Here is a 20,321-nt window from a genome sequence, read left to right as displayed (position 1 = left end):
TTCAACTTCGTTCTCGTTTCGAAATTTTTCCAGAACGCCTTATTGTATTCTTCTCTGGCTCAGGCAAATGATCATTTGCCTTATATCATCAGCCTTGAACACCCCCAAAATTTCTCCTGTCTCTGGTGCTGAAGGTTCTATCCAGGATTGGGATTTCCTCAATTGCCCACCGCACTACATCTGTGTATGGGAGAATTTGTCCCTAGCTGCTATCCGATGAAGGAAGGAGTCAGCTAAGTCCTTAAGATACCATCAGATTTACGAGTTGAATCTGTAGTAGCTTTGTAACCGTTGTCACTTTAGGTTCTTCGACTTCAATCAAGTTGTAGGTACTTTGCCAAGTAGTCCTACCGAGACCAGAACATGTAGTATCCGAAATCAATCCTTTCTTTTTGTTTGAAGGATCAGTGACAGCTTGTCTTATGGTTGGCGCAACGGAAGTGCCTGTTGTCTTCTTAGATTTCTTCCCCATTTTGCTTGAGTTTTCTTCTTTGGATGAATTCTGCACAGAAGCGAAAATAAACGTAACACAGAGAATTGGCAATGAAAACTTCAATGTGATGAGATATATTGACCGATGCGTGGTAAGAGATTAACTTTTAAAATGGCCGTGGATACAAATCCATGGGAAGATTTTAGGACTTACAATTTCATTAAATGGCCGTTTAAAACCTGCCAATCCTTAAATTCCCATTATATCATTAATCGGCCGAATGGTTCATTTAAGCGTGCAATAGATGTTTTGACGATTGAGCGCAGGCGAATCATTGTTGGACAGATCAAGCTTTTAATATGAATTGATCGTAATATCCCTCCATTTAAACGGCTTTTTTGAAATTTGCGCTTTATCGCAATCGGCCATCGGGGAAAGCTTGACCTCTTATATTAACACTTCTTGAAACCCCGATCGCCGATAGTGATATCGCATCGCATCGGGAGTATTGGCATTATATGAGACATGTATAGTATATCGCCGATCGCCGATAGCGATATCGCATCGCATCGGGGCGAACGGCCTGGGGCGTTTTAAGAATGTGCATGGAATATTGCCGATAGTCGATAGCGATATCGCATCGGCGGAAACCAATGTGTCATCTAGTTATGCTCCTTGTGTCATTGCGATATGCGATCTTGCGATCGCTTTATTGCAATGATAAAAGATTGATTTATTTGCATAAATGGGTTTTTCAGAAAGGTTTTTTATAATGTTTTCATTTGGTTTTCGGACCTTTTTAAATAATACAATATTGATACCAATCAAAATCTAAAGGGACCCATTTCATATGATAGTTTTGTGAATAAAAATGTTATGAAATGGGGGGTTGTTGTAAAGCACAACAATTGGCGATTCGCTGGAAGAAACAGTTATCTCTGAAAAGTATAGAAATACTTAAACTTTTTCAAAATAGAGTTATAATCAAAGGGGAAAATTCTAATATAACTAGGTATATATGCATTCCGAGTAAAATGAAACTATTTTTGCTAATCTCCTCTCTTTTTAAAAAAATAGATACATTCTAAGTTTTAAATAGGCCTTTATTGGTTTATAATGATAAGACAAAAAACTTTTCCAAATCAGCTTTTATAATGAACTCGTCTGTCATAGGTAGAGCCTCTGCTGCCAGCAAACTTTCATAGTTTCGACAGGGATACCTTTTAACCATGTTATTGTCCATTGTTCCATTCAACTAAGAGTGTGATTAACAGAATGAATTCAAAGCATGTTTTCATATTTTGTATTTCTTTTGCTTTGTCTGTTATTGATAAGATAAAAAGCCATTGTCCTAGTTTGGTAGCCAGCTATTGACAATGCCATTCACTGGTAATAATCTAACCGAACAAGCTGGCTCGTGATGAGACCCCTTGTCTTATAATTTTTAAGCCATTACCCTGTTATGGTATGCAGTATTGGTAATGTCGGTTAAACTATTTCCCTATGATCATGGTAAGCAGGCTTGTAATAAGACCTCTTATCTTTTATATCAACTTTTTAGAATTACACTCTGAGTAATCATAAACTTTGGTGAATGGGATGGACAATTTTCTCCTTAAGAGTAGATGGATGACAGGGTAAGAGTTGAAGATGCTGAAGTTGGATTAGCTTCTATCTTGATATTGATAACCTTTTGTGACCAATTTGAAAACAGAAAATGATTTACAATACTTCTAAACTTTGAGAGGAGTTCACAAAACTTGAAGTGTGGTTTCAGAATACAATGATACCCAGTTTCCTAGAAATTATCCCTTTCGGTTAAGACTTCTATTATTTTAAAAGAAAATATCATATTACTTCTGTGGATCAAGTTTCCAAACACAGCAAAGGTCAATGGAGGATACCTTACAACATTATTTTCTAAAAATCCTACAAACTACAAAACTCTATTAAACTAAAAGGAGAAGGGGTTACCTCCTCAATTAAAGAACTTCTTCAAGATAAGGCCATTAACAGGGAGAGAATCTCTCAAACTCTGATAAACTTGCAATGATAAATCTTGCAATATGAAGGTCGAATGGCCTATCTTCTCACAGATCTGAAATGGTCCAAGCCACATCTTCTGGAACTTGGTGTGTTTTCCCTTGTCCTCATGGGCTTTGTCCCATTTCAGAACCAAATCACCGACTTGAAATTGTTTTGAACCGGATGAGACTGAATCAAAAGTTGCCTTGATGATTTGCTGATGTTTGGCATGAATAACCCTGGCTTTTTCTCTTTCCTCTTCTAATTTTAGAATTTGATCATGTCTAAGCTAAATAGAAGAAGAAGGACTTTCCTCAATGAATTGAACTAGGGCTAAAGAAGGAAGAACAAGATTTGTGGGTAGTACTGCTTCTTTTCCATACACAAGATTGAACGGAGAAGATCCTATAGAAGCTTTCTGTGTTATCCTATCAGCCCATAATGCAAACATTAAGGATTTGTGCCAGTTTTTATGATTCTGTTCGATAGTTCGCTTAATAATTTTGATCAGATTTTTATTGGTAGACTCTGCTAAACCATTACCCTGGGGATAGTAATTAGCATAATATTTTAATTTAAATCCTCTTTTAATAGCGAAATCAAACATAGCATTGCCTGAAAAGTAAGATGCATTATCAAAAACAAGAGCATTTGGGACACCAAACTTGGTAATGATGAATTGATCTATGAATTCAATGATTGCTTCAGAATTTGCTGTCTTCAAAGGAATTGCTTCAACCCACTTAGTAAAATAATCTGTAGCAGTAAGGATATACTTATGCTGTTTGGAAGAAGGTGGAGTAATTTCCCCAATGATGTCCAATCCCCATTGCTCAAATGGTTATTCAATGTTGACTGGTTGCAGTGGGAAAGCAGGTTTTCGTTGTCTTCCACTAGAAGTTTGACAACTGCGGCATTTCCTTACATACTCGTGGGCATCTCTAAACAGAGAAGGCCAATAGTATCCAGCATGAATAATTTTGTGAGCTGTTGTGTCAGCTCCAAAATGTCCTCCTGCTGGTCCATCATGTAACTCCTACAAAACCTTTTGTGCTTCAGGTTTCTCAAGGCATCTTAATAAGATTGAATCATAATTCTGCCTAAAAAGCACATCATCAATAATTGTAAAATTTTTCGCTTTTAACCTAATGGCCCTTTTGTTTTTATAAGACAGGTTAGGAGGTGCATAACCATTTTTCAAATAAAAGATTAAATCTGCATATTGAGACTCAGAATCAGTAACACTTATCTGGTTGATTTCTTCGGTTTGATCTGTATCACCTGGTTCTGGTATGTTGGATGCTCCTGCCAATAACCTGCAAAAACCTTGGCCTCTAACAATCTTTGCTGGCTTAATTTCTAGGTCATATTCTTGAAGTGCTGTGACCCAGTTTGCCATTTTTTCACCTAGTTCTCTTTGGATTAATAGTTTCCTAACTGCAGGGAAAGGAACTATAACTTTTGTGTGGGTTTTCAAAAGGAAGGGTCTATAATGTTTAGGTCATGGAAATGATTGGACCTCTCTTTAGAGAATACAGTAATATCATCTAGATAGACGACTACTGTTCTATTAATCATCCCTTTAAAAGCTGTATCCATTGCTCTTTGGAATGTCGCTCCTGCATTAATAAGTCCGAAAGGCATTTTCTGATATGCATATGTTCCCCATTTTGTTCTAAATGTGGTTTTAAGCTGGTCATCAGGGTGGACCAAAACTTGGTTATATCCTGAGAAACCGTCTAGAAAGGACATTAATTCAGAGCCTGCTACTGATTGGAGTATTTGCTCCATGGTAGGTAATGGGAAATTGTCTTTTAAGCTTGCTTTGTTCAAATTTCTGAAATCAATACAAATCCGAATGTCGCCATTTTTCTTTCTGACTGGCACCATATTGGAGACCCAGTTTGAGTGTTTGACTAGAAAAATAATCTTGGCTTTCAAGAGTTTGTTAAGTTCAGTTTTTATTTGACTCTCTAAGCTTGGATGTATTTTTCTTAACTTCTGCTGAATTGGTTTCTGATCAGGAAGCACTGGAATGGTATGCTGGATAATAGATGTATCATATGTCTTCAAATCATCATATTTCCAAGCAAAAACCTGTTTATTTTTCCTTAACAGTTTAATGAATGCCTCTTTTTCTTCCAAGGAAAGTCCTAATCCTAAATTAATGTTTTGAGGAGTTTGCTTAGTGCCAAGATTTATCAACTCAAACCTTAGGGTAGAACTTTGGAGCTTTGTATTAGTCACAGGTTTAAACCTGTCTTTAATATCATAAAGATCCTCCAGCTTTACCACAGGTTTAGGGATTGAATTTTCCTGAGGTGTTTCTCTCATTTGAAAGTCATGCTCATTTTCCTCAATAATTTGATTATCATAGGACTTTTCAGAAGTTAAGAATTGTAAAATATCCTCATCATGGTTGAATACTCTCCAATTAGTGACATTGTCAGGAATTGATGGCCTAAAATTCAATTCTACTGAAAATCTATCTGGGCTGTAGTCTTCAGAAGGTAGGAGCTTGGAAGCTACATTGGCTAGCAGATCGTCTGCTAAGTTTTGAGACCTCGGGATGGAGGAAATATTGAATGCCGAAAAGTGTGAGGTGAGTTCTTGTACTAGCGACTGATAATGTTTAAGATGATGTGAAAGACAATGAATTGTATTTCTCACCTGTTTGATAATAATTTCAGAATCGCCGAATACTCTTAAATATTGCACTTTAAGGCCGATTGCTTTATAAAGTCCTTGGACTAAGGCTTCATATTCGGCTGTATTGTTAGTGCATTCAAATTCTAGCCTACAAGACAGCATTGTTTTTTCTCCTTGTGGATTAACCAAAATACAGCCTGCTCCTGAGCCCTCACTAGATTTGGACCCATCGAAATATAACGACCAAAATAAAGAAGTATTAACAATTTTATTTACAGTTTTCTCAGTATCATTGAAACATCTAGACCTATCTGTCTGTGAAAAATTCTCAATTTGAGATGTAAAATGGTTTACTGAGAAAGGGGATGGCTGGGCAGTAATGTTGCCAAAGAATGACTCAGATGAATAATTGCCCAAAATGTTGTTATTAAATGCTACCGATTGGTTTTCTTGCTCAAATTCAGTAACTGTATGGGTCATATGTTTTTCTCGATCAATCCTTATTTGATTTGGCTTACCCTTATAGGGAAGCCACATATGTGACCAATCAGTAGAAATATACCCATGTAGTTTTTCAGACCAGTCCCTACTCAAGATTAAACCGTAAAATTCAGGTATATCGGCTATTAGGATATCAATCCTTTGTACTATTCTGGGATCAGCAGATAACCTGATAGTTACGGAATTAATCTCTCCTACAACTTGTACTTTGGTCCTGTCCAACTTTACAATATGAATAGCAGACTCCTGGGGTTCAATGTTCAGTTTGGAACAAACTGAAGCTGGCATTATGTTAGAAGATGCTCCTGAGTCAATCAAACATTTGTGCAGGTTTCTGTTGTAGATCTCATAGGTTAGAAGGAAAGGTGGAGTATGAGAGTTTGATCTATCTCCAATCAAAACCGCATCGGTATCTTCAACCATACTGGGAGGAGGTTGCCCTGAATCATTAGCAGCTTTAGCACTGGGAAGAGGTGAAGAAGGAACAACATTCAATTCTTTGAGAAGCAATTTTTGCTGATGTTTTAATTTACTAAGTTCAAACATAGTAATGTTTGCTTTAGTTTTCTTCATGTCATCAACAATATTGTACTCTATTGAATCAGATACCACTAACATTTAGATGTTGAAGGAGTATTAGAAGTTGAAGGTTGGTTTTGAGGAACTACTGCAGGTGATTTCTTTGCAGGTATTTTTTCTTTGGTTGTAGCAGCACCTGCACTCCTTTTCTTCGATGTTGCCTGAACAGGTTCGGAAGTACTTTTACTCCTAGTAGTGACTGGGAATGCTTCTTCCTCATTATCGGTATCGGAATTGGGGAGTATAAAATCCCACATTCCATGACATTCAACTACTTCTTCTTCAGCATCAGTTGGTGAGATTGTTTCCTCTTCCTCTTCTTCTTGCTCTGAATCTGCATTAGATATGACATTGGGTGGCTTTGATTTGGTTTTCTTATAAATCCTAAAGGGTCTTTTGGTTGAGGTTTCGGCTACCTGTTTCTTTATTTCAACCATTTCATTTGACAAAGTTTTTAGGACTTTTTGCAAACCCTCCATGTCATATGGGTCTTTTGGGGTTTTCTTCCTTGAGTCATCTTTGAAAGAGACTTTTTTGGCTTTTCTGTCTTCCAGAGCGGCTTTTTTTTTCTAGAGCATTGATACGTTTCTCCACAGCAAGTGCTTCTCTCATGTTTTCGGCTAAGGTAGGTTTCCCAGCCCTATCTAAAAAAATGGCTATATTGGCAGGTAGGGCGGTTATATGCCATTCACTTCGAATTTGTTCACTTGGTTTGGAGGCCGTCGGGATTTTATTCAGGAGTTTATTGAATCGAGCATTAAATTCCTTAATTGGTTCCTTATGCTCTATCCTAAGATTGGAGAGATCGTTTATTAGCATAGCCAAGGACCTATCATCTCCATATTTGGTAAGAAACTGCTCTTGGCAAGTGTTCCAACTGGTAATGGAACCAGAGGGTAAAGAAAAATACCAGGATCTTGCTGATCCTTGCAAGGTGTAAGGGAAAAGTCTAACAACAACATCTTGTTCTGTTACTCCTTTCAAGTTGACTGCCAACATGAAATTATTAATATGTTCTTCAGCCTGGGTCCCATCATCTGGGTTAAACTTGGGTAGCCATTTTTCAGGAGCATCTGGTAATGCATGCAATGGTGCAGGCATGTTGACTGCACCAGGCCTGGTCCATGGATCTGCCATTATAATAGCAGTAGTAGTTGATACTACTGTTGGAATTCCAAATGTATGGGAAGGAAATAATGTTGAGGAGTGAGCATGTTGGGATGTTACAGCTCCTAATCCCTGATGAACAACAATATGTAATGGGGGAGTGGATGGTTGACTTTGCAGAGGGGAAGATGAAATGGAGGATGTGGATGAAAGCTCTTCACTATCAGATCCTTCAGTATATTCTTCACCTTTTTCCTTTTGGGTAAAGGGAACTCAGTGGGTTCAATACCGAGCTTTTCGCTCTGAAGTCTAGTGAGAGGGTGAGGTAAATTGAATTGCGAAGTCGCACTGCTTTGTGATACCTCAGATTTCTGTGGTGAAATCGAGAAGCTCTGAAGTTTGTGGATAAGAGACTGGACTTCAGGAGATTCAAGACTTAATTGTTCTGGAGTATGATGGGTTTGAGCAGTGGTAGTTGATTCCTCTTCTTCTTGTTTGGATACTGGAGAACCAACATGCAATTGGGAAGTCCGAGGGGATACGGAGGGAGAATTACTCTTAGAATGGCTTGCAGATTTGGGTTTGCTTGCCATTCACAGTTGATGGCCCTCCTTCTAATGTTGATGCCTCGAAAATCGCTACAACAACATTGGGGGATAACCACCCGGTCCGAACCTTAGTACAACTCCTTTTCTGTTTGGAATGGTGGCTCCGACTGGGGATAATGGGACCAGTTTCCCAGAAATGAACAAACGGGATGAATGGATAATTGATTAACTAATCTAATGACAGGCGAATAGCTAAATCTACCAGCAAAATAAAAGAACTATTATTTATCCCGGGAACTATTGTACTTTAAAGTGTAGCGCTTGATGATCTGTGTCTATGGACAGGCATATAGATGACTCCATCTAACAGACATGGACATTAATGCATTCAAGGATTACTTTGCTTAAATAGTTAAGCAAAGCGATTAAAGCAATATTACTACACTTGTCATTTATATCATCGACACATATATGATTAAAAGAAAAGCACACCATAAACATCCAATAATGGAAGAAATACAGAACTGCTGTTAACGCACATACATATATTTGATAATAGCAAAGATAATCAAATAACAATTCATACGAAAAGAATGAATTCAGACATAGATAAAAGTACCATATGAGCTGCTAGACACTCCCAATATCAATCGCTACTTGAGATTCTTTCTTCAACGCAGAAACACTTTCAAACAAAGACAATAGTGCACAATTGCATAAAAGCTTTCTTGTCAAATTTAGAACCACTGGTCCAGTTTCATAACAGAATATGGTTGAAGCACAATAGTGCGACTTCAATCTTTAAGTCAAGTCCAAACTTTTACGACCCTTTCCAAAGCAATGAAAGGGTCTATAAATACTTAATTGGTCTAACTATCTATAAAACAGAAATCCTACTTAATTGGTATCAATTGATTTTGATCCTATTTTCTTCAGCAATCTGGCAGTCGGCGGTCATGAATCATCAAGTAGGTTATTTGCCTTTAAATCTGAGCTGACTTATACCAAGCATCGGCTCTACTTCAGGTGGTTTGTTGAGGCGTGAGCTGAGCTGGGCGGCATAGGTGGCATCCTGAATATCGGGGATAATATACCCGATTGCATCCGTAAGGCACTTGAGGGCGGCTCTCTGTGTGTGCGGCTTTACCAAGAAGAACCAATAGGTGTCCCAGGTTAAACTGTTAATCCCAACGATTAATCTCCCCTTTTCCTCCAGATCTGGATAACATGATTGCTCCAATGTTTTCATTGTTGTTAATTTTCCTGGTGTACATTGGGAGATCATGTTTGATAAGTAGAGAGTGTTATTGACTAATTCAACTAAATTGCTCGAAGTTGATTTGCATCTTGACACTGCCCTCTCTGCTTTCATTAACTGGGACTGCCATTCTGTAAAGAGTATATCTTTATGTGACTCTAAGATTCTTGGTAAATTTGCCGATTGTCCTTGATCAGAATCTTGCCAGTCAAGAAATGCAGCTATTGTTTCTTCAGCCTGATCCAATTCAGTCCTAGCCTTGTCTACTTTATTACTTATGGATGCCGCTAATTCGCACAGTGGCTCTGCTTGGGCGATTTGTTGGCATAGAAGCTTAATTTGGGCTAGCAATGCAGTATTTATTTGCAACGCTTCTGCTATGAATTCAACTACTTGTGGAACGCCCTTTGTCTTTTCAATCTGTGCTGATAGTTGAGCGATTTGCTCATCTTTTGATTTCAACATTTTCTCATTCGCTGCCTTCAATTGTGCCAAGGCCTCTGACAATTCTTTCTGCTTTTGGATTGCGCTTTGGTCAATCCTTTGTTTTTCTGCTTGCAATTGTTGAGTCAGTTGACTGTTTAATTGCTGTTGCGTCAACAATTGCTGCTCTGCCTGCTCCGCTTTCTGCTTTGCTTCAGTCAGCTGTGCCTGTAACAAGAAAATCTCCTGATCCTTTGTTTTCAGTAAAAGGCTTACCTCCGATGCCTTATCTATTGTCGCTGCCGAATAAGCTCCAGCATATTGTGACAGTTTTGTCAGGTCATCGGAGGGGTCAAATTCCTCCTTCCAAACCACATTGCCCGTGACTATCTGTTCTGGGAAAAGGGGAGTTTGATCAGTCCTTCTTTTTTTCCTTTGTCATTTAGCTACAACTTTATGCCTTGGGCTATAGAAGACATCCAGGGGAGGAATCTCTTCTACCTACAAAATGATTTGGTCGGAGGGGTCCTTTGGTATTATCTCTACCTCTTTAGAAATGGGTGGGCCGCTGGTTCCACTTAGAACCTGTGATGAAGTGGTTTCCTGTGTGTCTGTTGCCTTTGAAGTGTCAGTGTCCTTTGAACATTCCAGACCACTGATAATGGAATCAAATTGCTTCCATTCCTGGAGCAATTTAGGATCGATATGAGTATCCACATTGACTTCAGTGGTGGTCTGTTTTTCCTTTTCAGTTTGGGTCTCCTCCCGCACTTTTTCTTGTTCTTTCTTCTGCTGATTCTCATGCTCTTTCTTCTGATTTTCCTCCTGTGGCTTCTCTGGTTCTTTTGTTGTAACTGGAGGTTCCTTTGACTGTTGCCGATCAGGCTCGCTTGACGATGTCGCTGGGGTTGTTGCTAATAGATCTAGAGGCAGAGTTTGCAACCTCTGTTCTCTAAGTCTGTTAAATTCAGTCAACCCTTCATCATGATATTTCATTTTGGCCAATGTTTTAACCTGCATTATTGACTCAGCTGAAGAGAACAGGTCGTCAAACATATCTTCTTTATGATCAAATTTTGACAATTTGGCCTGTTCTAGTGCATTATAGGAAACTTTGTTTGGATCAAATTGCCTATTTGGAAGAGTTGCTAGAGTTAATGATTTAATCTTTGTAGCATCTTTTTCTTCATGTTTGAGATCATGCAAGGTATAGACACCGCATCTCAAAGGAAAAGAGGGCCAGCCCTGCTTCTTATTTTTCTTGAGAGTCTGTGTAACACTCTCAGCAATAATCTGGTAAGAGATTTCCCTTGCCAGCAGTTTATCAGGTATGTATAAAGGGAGGACATGAGGTTCGGCTTGGCTACCGAAAACTCTTATATAAGTGAACTTCTCCTCCCCAAACCAGCTCCCTACTACTGTTAAATCAATCCCATCTTGGTAGGAAATCTTGGGAATGGGTTTATCAAAAATAGAATAATAAATAGGCAACATAAAGCCATTACAAACTTGGTACAAATGGTGCTTATAAGAGGATTTCCATAATTTCTGATGGTATATGTGAATAGGCGAGGGGTCTTGTGGCGTCCACCTCCAGCCGAGCATGGGAAATTCAGAATTGAAACACAAGGTATCTAAAATATAGGCATTGTAATAGAATGGGGGAATTATCCTTTCAGAGATGCGAGTCTTATTCCTAAACTCAAGAACAGCTTTAGCTAGTTTATCTGAGAGAGTAGTGGCCCAATCCATTATTATACTGTTGCATGCCTCTTCCATTAAGGGGACAATTTCTATAGTAAAATTAGAAGAGGCGTGCAATCCCCACAATCTACACATCATTATTCCAGCGTAGCAATAAGGAGAAGCCAAGGAATCAACCGAGTACTTACCGGAAGATTCATGTTTGTGCTTTGCCGGATTTTGTCTCCAATCCCGGATGGGTTCGGATTCAACTTCGTTCTCGTTTCGAAATTTTTCCAGGAACGCCTTATTGTATGTCTTCTCTGGCTCAAGCAAATGATACATTTGCCTTAGATCATCAGCCTTGAACGACCCGAAAATTCTCCCGTCTCTGGTGCTGAAGGTTCTATCCAGGATTGGGATTTCCTCAATTGCCCACCGCACTACATCTGTGTATGGGAGAATTTGTTCCCTAGCTGCTATCCGGTGAAGGAAGGAGTCAGCTAAGTCCTTAAGAGTACCATCAGATTTACGAGTTGAATCTGCAGTAGCTTGTACCGTTGTCACTTTAGGTTCTTCGACTTCAATCAAGTTGTAGGTACTTTGCCAAGTAGTCCTACCGAGACCAGAACATGTAGTATCCGAAATCAATCCTTTCTTTTTGTTTGAAGGATCAGTGACAACTTGTCCTGTGGCTGGCGCAACGGAAGCACCTGTTGTCTTCTTAGATTTCTTCCCCATTTTGCTTGAGTTTTCTTCTTTGGATGAATTCTGCACAGAAGCGAAAATAAACGTAACACAGAGAATTGGCAATGAAAACTTCAATGTGATGAGATATATTGACCGATGCGTGGTAAGAGATTAACTTTTAAAATGGCCGCGAATACAATCCATGGGAAGATTTTAGGACTTACAATTTCATTAAATGGCCATTTAAAACCTGCCAATCCTTAAATGCCCATTATATCATTAATCGGCCGAATGATTCATTTAAGCGTGCAGTAGATGTTTTGACGGTTGAGCGCAGGCGAATCATTGTTGGACAGATCAAGCTTTTAATATGAATTGATCGTAATATCCCTCCATTTAAACGACTTTTTTGAAATTTGCGCTTTATCGCAATCGGCCATCAGGGAAAGCTTGACCTCTTATATTAACACTTCTTGAAACCCCGATCGCCGATAGCGATATCGCATCGCATCGGGAGTATTGGCATTATATGAGACATGTATAGTATATCGTCGATCGCCGATAGCGATATCGCATCGCATCGGGGCGAACGGCCTGGGACGTTTTAATAATGTGCATGGAATATTGCTGATAGCCGATAGCGATATCGCATCGGCGGAAACCAATGTGTCATCTAGTTATGCTCCTTGTGTCATTGCGATATGCGATCTTGCGATCGCTTTATCGCAATGATAAAAGATTGATTTATTTGCATAAATGGGTTTTTCAAAAAGGTTTTTTATAATGTTTTCATTTGGTTTTCGGACCTTTTTAAATAATACAATATTGATACCAATCAAAATCTAAAGGGACCCATTTCATATGATAGTTTTGTGAATAAAAATGTTATGAAATGGGGGATTGTTGTAAAGCACAACAGCTCCCACGTACTGTTGAGTATATTTTGGGAGACCCCAATAGGCTTAATCCTTTATCCATAGGAAGCCGTGTTTGCCACCCTATCAATCGCAATGCACTGAACACAACATTCGGGAAGATTGACTGCCGTACCGTAAAAAGTATTCTGCAGTTTTGCGATTGGTTTGGTAAACCCTCTACCTAGATTTCCAGAGCAGTCCCTTTCGTTCCTTTTCACACTCTTTAATAGAAAAGGTCCATCTAAGCACTTGTCACTTCAGGCTCATTAAAAATCGAAGGAGACTAGAGTCATCTTTTTTTTTTCTCGACTCTTAAAAATTGAAAAAACAAGTTCTGTCAAAGCATCTAAAATTTATTTTAAACGGAATATTCATTACCATTTCCTACGTTGATCTTGGGTTGAGAAAATGGAATCCACCAACCAAGGAGTTCCCCTTGGAGGAAATCCTAGTCCCTTCTCCTCTTGGGGAGATGTTGGTGCACCCCATATGGCCACATTGTCACTTCCAGGACTGACAATCGGCTTGCCTATATGGCTCTTCTCAACCTCTGTCGTTCAGAACACCGCAATTCCTAAACAGTCGAATCAACAACTAGACGAGTCCAGAGTTACCCACCAACCTTCTACTTCCTCTAATTCTTCCTCTCCTCCTCCCTCTTCGCTTGATGGGGCTGGTAAAGCCAAACATCAAGTACCTGAGAAAAAGAAGGAAAATAAGAAGAAAGAGAAGAAGAAGAAGGAGCCAAAAGCGAATGGGGGCAAACGAGCGTCGTCTAGCGAAAATCCACACACTGCACCGACCAGGCCTAAATTGCCATATGTCATTTGCAAAGGAGACCACTATCATAGATATTGTCCTTGCATCCCTCAGATCTTGAGGGACTGGTCTCCTCGTTTGCACAACTCGATGTCGTCAACCTCTGGTGATCATGTTGAAAACACACCGTCGACTAGTGAAAGTGAAGCCCCAGGAAAAAAAGGAAAATATAGATTTCCTTGTAAACTCTGCAAAGGCGATCATGCCGTCCATCGTTGTCCCTTCTTAGACGAAGCTAAAAGAGTTTTGGACGATCGTCCGGTTTCACCGTTACGACTTCCTCCTGGATATAAAAAACTCTTGTCGAGTCCGTCACTAGTTGAAAATCCGGCTGGCCTGCTCAGGTGGTCGGCTGAAGCATCTATCATTGAAGACAAACCATTTGAACCCATACCAGACGAAAGTCAAAAGGTCGAGGCGACAGTTGACCCAGTCTTGCCTTCAGAGGTTCCATCTTCAGATGATATAGTCACCGAAGAGAATAAGGATGACACCATCCAAATTCTTTTCATAAGCATAGACTCCAATGAACATGGGGGCAATTTACCCGTTCCTTTACCACAGGAAGGAAGTTTGTCAGAGTCATACCCAGCCGTCTATTCGGTCCCACCTCCAAGCAACCTAGTTGTCTCCTTCGACTGGAATCAACTAGGCAGACCCCGTTTGCCAGCTAGTATACCATTCCGAATCATTGTTCAAATATATAGAATGGTTATGGCTGGTACCATCATAGATGAAGGGGCTTCTGTGAGTATCCTTTCCTTGACTGCTTGGAAAGTGCTTGGTTCGCCACCGCTTTTGCCTGAGATGAGAAATATAACAGGCTTTGACAAAGGAACCAGTCAACTGTTAGGGATCCTTCCCAATGTGCCCATAACATTGAGAGGGAAAACCATTCACATGAACGTAATGGTAGTTCAAGAACCCCTAGATTATAATCTACTCCTTGGACGAGACTATATTTATTTCATGAGAGCCATTGTCTGATCAGTCTTTAGGGTGATGTGTTTTCCGCGTGAAGGAAGAGTGGTCAAGCTCGTAGACTAGCTTTCATTTCCCAGATCACACATAGCAAATAGTCATATACCATCCCTGAATGGTCTTTTCACACAAGAAATGTCTCAATCCCCAGTCCGTCCACCCGATGAGCGCGAGTGATTCGGAGGACATGACTGAAACCCAGGGGGCATGCACCCTGGTCTGCTTCGGCAGGAAAACTTCGGGTATAGGGTAGGTTTCCGCGAGAGAATATGACTAGTCTGTACTCCTGTCCGTGATTAGAAGAGGGGGTTATTCTGGAATAAGATTCTCTTGTGAAAGTTACGTGAGTGAAGTAGCCTCCTCCACTCACCTTTGACATCGCTGAAGAAGTGTTTTGTTTACGCCGTAAATAGAACAATCTTTGGTAACCTGTAAGAGGTAGGCCTCTCCTGGTAAAACAACTGTTTTAACGGAAAGAAGAAGAGGTAACCTTGAAACTCTATTTTATGCCTGGGGGCATGCAAAACTTTTGGAGTGCAAGCAAAGAGCGATCATTTATCCGGTTTTTGGATTGGTCGTTTCCTAACTTGCATAAAGAAAGGATGTGGGGCAAAACTCTAAAAGTTGTCGTTTTTATATGAGATATTCTTATCATACGACTAGATTATTTCGAGCAGTTTTAGCACATAGTTCAAGCTCGTTAAAAAATAAACATAAGCCATGAGCAAATGTTTCCCCCCGCATTTAAGCTCATTAAAAGATGAACTATTCCCCAGTAAATAACCATCGTGAATGTGGTACTTCAACCATTAAAGCCTTGGTCATGTTTGCACCGTCACCTCCACTTTTGCATTGCTTGATCATTCACCTCCATTTGATTGTTTACCCATTTTGAGGAACAGCTGCGAAGAGTGATCTCACTAGCCATCCTTGTAACACTGCCGTGATTGGAAAATTCCAAACCTTACCTGGAATCAGTTGCTACCCATTTTATCACTCGTTCCTCAAAAGACGAGTCTCCTTTAAGCTCTTTTCAACTGACTCGTAAAATATGAAAAGATTGCCGAGCCATTGGCCTCTCCAACTCGTTAAAGGGACAGGAAGTGTTATCCCTGCTCTAAATTTTAATCATTTTGGACCTGAGGGATTATTACACAAAAAGATCGAGCGCTTGTTTTGTTCGGCTCGTTAAAAGTATCGAAAATTCATCCCTTCTGTATTGTTTTATACTTTTTCTAACTTAAGGGATTAGATGACGAAAAAGGAATTTTGGAGTTACCTTTACGTTCCTTTTCAGACTCTCTAAAATTGAAAAGGACCGAGTTATCTTTGTCGTTAAACTCGTTAAAATTCTTAATAGCGACAAACTTGTCTATAGACGAGAATGAGTTTCACTATCGCTAGGCTCGTTAAAACATAGCGATGGGTTTGCCCTAAGGGAAAATTATAGAACAAGCATATGTTATCCTCCTCAAGCTTGAAAAAAATAAAGAGGTACTGGTCAGCAATGACTGGGGGAAAATTGGGAAGAAAACTTGAAGAAACTTTGTTGGTAGCAAGTCGCTCTTGAACATGACACTTTCACTCCGCACCCAAGTCGGGTTGGGTTGTTTCATTCACCGGTCACATCACCATGGTCCCATCATACCATCCACATTTGGGGTTAATGCTACCAATACATCACGTCAGTGTCACCGATATGTTCAAGAGACGTCATTCAGAGAGTTCACCTGTGTCTCACCCGCTACAATACATTTATACTCCATTCTTTCATGACCGCCACCCTGAACCTTATATCACTAGATCGTTTTCACCTCCATTAAAATCATTTGCTCCATTCCGTGTCATTGATGTGGGATTCATTAAGGCCCTCCTGTGATGGATCACTTCTTGTCGACATCAGCTCATTATCCAAGAAGTTGATCTAGGAACACCCCATTCATTACTTTGAAGCTTGCATGCCTCAATGGCAAGTTTCTCACTTTCGGCGACAGGTTTACATCAATGACCTTCGACCAAAAGATTTTGCGTGGTGTTCAACGCCAAGTCCTTTATTCACACCACGTGAATTGTACTGCAGTACCTTGAGGGTCATTATCATTATCGATGATTCCTCTCGCGCTTGTTAACAGCTTACATCATTGGTTGGTAATCAAGTGATGTCTTTCCATGTTCGACTTCAGAACATTTCTCACATGGATAGACTTGTACTTCGAGTGAAGATCGAACAAGATTGAAGACCCCGAATCTAGTTTCATCCATCTGGGCTGCGATATACATTCAGGAAAATAAAAACATCAAATGTACATCATTGCTGCATAGATAATCATCCAATCAAAGGGATGATGGCTCTATCAGAATCATCAGTCTACACTCAGACGATTGTCTGTCCTATGTACATGAAAATGAATTTATAAAGTTGAGCATGGGAATGCCCGCCTCAGCTAGATCATGAAAATATTATGAAGATAATGTATTGTATTGTATCTTATTACAGGTCTCCTCCCAGCTTGAAAGAACTTCAGATCCTCATAATAAAGCATTTCACCCGACATCAAAAGATTAACAACCTCATGCTTTAGGGGGCAACTGTTATAGACATTTTTGGGCACTACAACCCCAAGCATGAAATGTCCATAAACCAAGGGCTCCTAAGTCCCTAAAAGTGTTGTTCTAACCCCTAAAGGAACAAGGTCAACAGATTACAGCTTCTCACAGAAGTTCTCCATGAAAAACTGCTCAAAATTGGTCAAAGTAGGATCATTTCAGCTGCTCCACTGGCCAAGTGCATTGCATCTCACCTAAGTACACGGTGCGGGTGCGTTGTATTTCAAAAAGCCCTTCTATGGGGTGCGATGGGTGAGAAATGACAAATGGCAGTGTCATTCTGCGAGGTAGAGAGGCAATGGAAGCTTCCAGAAACTTCTCTTGTGACACTTGCCTCTCTGAATTCGACAAAGGATGAGTAAGAGATCATCAATCTCCAAGTGGAAGCAAGAACTATCAGAGAGAAGACACTAATCAAATCATAAGCTGAATCATCTCCATTACAGATATCTATATATAGATCCCTCATCCCAGAGATCCAGAGGCTGGAATTTTGCATATTGTAAGGAATTGTTGTTGGTTTCTTGAGACAAACATCAGATTGTTGGGTGATCTAAGCTTTGTATGAGGTGAAGAGGGGCTACCTTGCTGAGAGGTTGATGCTGGGTCAGAACAACTGGTTGTAACTCCTCTTGGCTCTTTCTTGTTTATCAATAAAAGCTATTCAAGTTTTCCTCCATACTTTTGTGTCAATCATGTTTGCTACATTTGTATGGTCGATTTACATCTGATCCTAGATTGTTTATGATTATAGATCCATGTCTTTGTATAGTGCTATGCTACTGTGATCTTACAGGTACTTTGTGAAGCTGGGCGTGCAAGGAAACAAGTAGCGAAAGACTATCAAGGAAGAGAGGAATCAAATCAAGGGATTAGCGCAAGACAGAGGTTGGTCCTTCTGTTCCTCTCTATCTATAATTCATAAAGGAAAAATGAAAGTAGCTTTACTCTATTTGTTTCTAAGGCAGCTGTCACACCTTAGTGGGATAGAGTAGTTCTATATAGACACTTTTCACTGTAACAGTAAACACTCATTGAAGCACTCCCTATTCCTTACCTAACTTAATAAGACAATCGTTGATTTAACTTGACTCTAATCCCTAAGTTTATTAAGTCCGCACCTTAGCAGGGGATTTTAGGGTTTTCTCCACTATAAATTTATCTTTATGAAAAATATTTGTCTCAAACTCGTTCATGCTATATTTGAGGGTTTATTTTAGGTTGTGTTTATCTGTATAAATTTATCTTAAACATGCTTTAGAAGTTGGGGATTCTATCACATGATTGAGGAGGATTTATGATATTTTGCGGAGAAAGACACCCTTACATTCACATGAAATTAATTTTAGAATTATGTTATTATGAATTGAATCGAAAAATAATTTGGATGCACACATATTACGTCAATGTGTTTTCAATATTCATGGTTTATTAAAACACTTGTTAATTTCTTTAGAGATTTACCCATTTGAGAAAATTGGTTAACTTAAACATGGAGAAGGTTTTTTACTACAGGAATTTTTCAAGAACACGAGGTATATGAATAATATTTACATTTGACTTTTTCCTTAACAATTTTAGGAGCAAATTTAAGGAATGAGGAAAAGTTACAGATTTTATTTATGCATTTATTTATTTGTGTTTTATTAAATCATAACTCTTATTTGTTTTATACATGATTAATTAAGGAATTATTTGGGCTATATTATTGAGATCGAAGATTATAAGAGGAAACCATTACAACCACTACAATCGTTTAGGTCTAAATATGTGGAGCCAAGAAATGAATTGTGTATAGTTTTAATGTTTCACCGAATTAAAGCTAAGGGAATTATTCTCATTTCTCTATACATTGGAATATTAAACAAATGGTTATGTAACAGATACATAAAATAGTTATTAAAACCTTTGTAGAAAACCCCTAATTCTAATTTCAGAGGGGTAATGATGGATGGTGGTGCATCTGAGATGAATACTTATTCTTTTTAAGGCTATCATGTAATTTCTACAATGGTGTTGTTCAATGTGATTGTGAGGATTTTTTCTTTTCTTTCTGTGCATTATTTTTATGTGAGGTTTTATTTACTGGTTTATTGTGTAGGTTATTGAGATAACAATATTATTCAATAATATTGCATATAATAACTATTTAAATACTTGAATACTTGTTATTTAAAGTTATTTGAATTGTTTTTGAATTTATTGTTGGAGTTTAAGTCCCTTACAATACATTTTATTTAGGGTTTTATTTGCTCGTAAATTTAAATACCATAAAACCAGTCGTCCTATTTTATTTTTCATTGTTAATTTATTTTTCATTTTTCATTTCTTTATTTTACTGGTAATATGTGGTGATTACTAATACTTTGATATGATCAGATTGGTTAATCTCCCACACAATAAAATTGGTTTATTTTTTCTACCAATATTTACTATTTAGAAAAATTATATCAAATAATTTAATTATTTTGTTACGGGATGAATAATAATAACACTTGATGCCATATTGTATCATCTAAAATATTTCTATTCAATGCATTTAAACCAATTTTTCCTAACTTCCTTCTTTTCATTTTATTTTTATTTTTATTTTTTACTAACTTTTATGTTTTGAGAGAAATATGATATATTAATTTAAACCTCATTTAGTCATAATGATATTTTATTTTTAATAAGTTTTCACATGTTATATGCCTACCACCTCTATTTCTTAAAAAAATAAATAAATTAAAATATTCTTTATTTAATAATATGGCCTATCTATTTGTTTAATTAGATAATACATTTAATTTACATTACTCTACAATGACTATTTAATTTACATTATCACCTGCGATTACCCCCTGTGGTGAAAGGGAGGCCGGCCCTTATCACCTAGAGCAGGAGGATCTAATATCCTCATTGATGTGGTATTAGGTTTTCCTCAGTTACCGAGACAATCTGTGCATCAACATCTTTTGGCGTCGTTACTGGGGAACAAAGATATAGTTTTTGTTTCCTTTGGTAACTAAAGTAATCAATTAGGATTGTGACTTGTTGGTGGACGAGGTTACAGTTGTATGCACCTTATACACTATCAAAGTAAATCTTTCTTATTTATT

This window comes from Pinus tabuliformis, chromosome 1_2, assembly GCF_031772625.1.
Source record: "Pinus tabuliformis cultivar Carrire ecotype Pingquan chromosome 1_2, CPIR1, whole genome shotgun sequence".
Taxonomy (NCBI): Eukaryota; Viridiplantae; Streptophyta; class Pinopsida; order Pinales; family Pinaceae; genus Pinus; species Pinus tabuliformis.
This window is presented reverse-complemented; position numbering follows the sequence as displayed.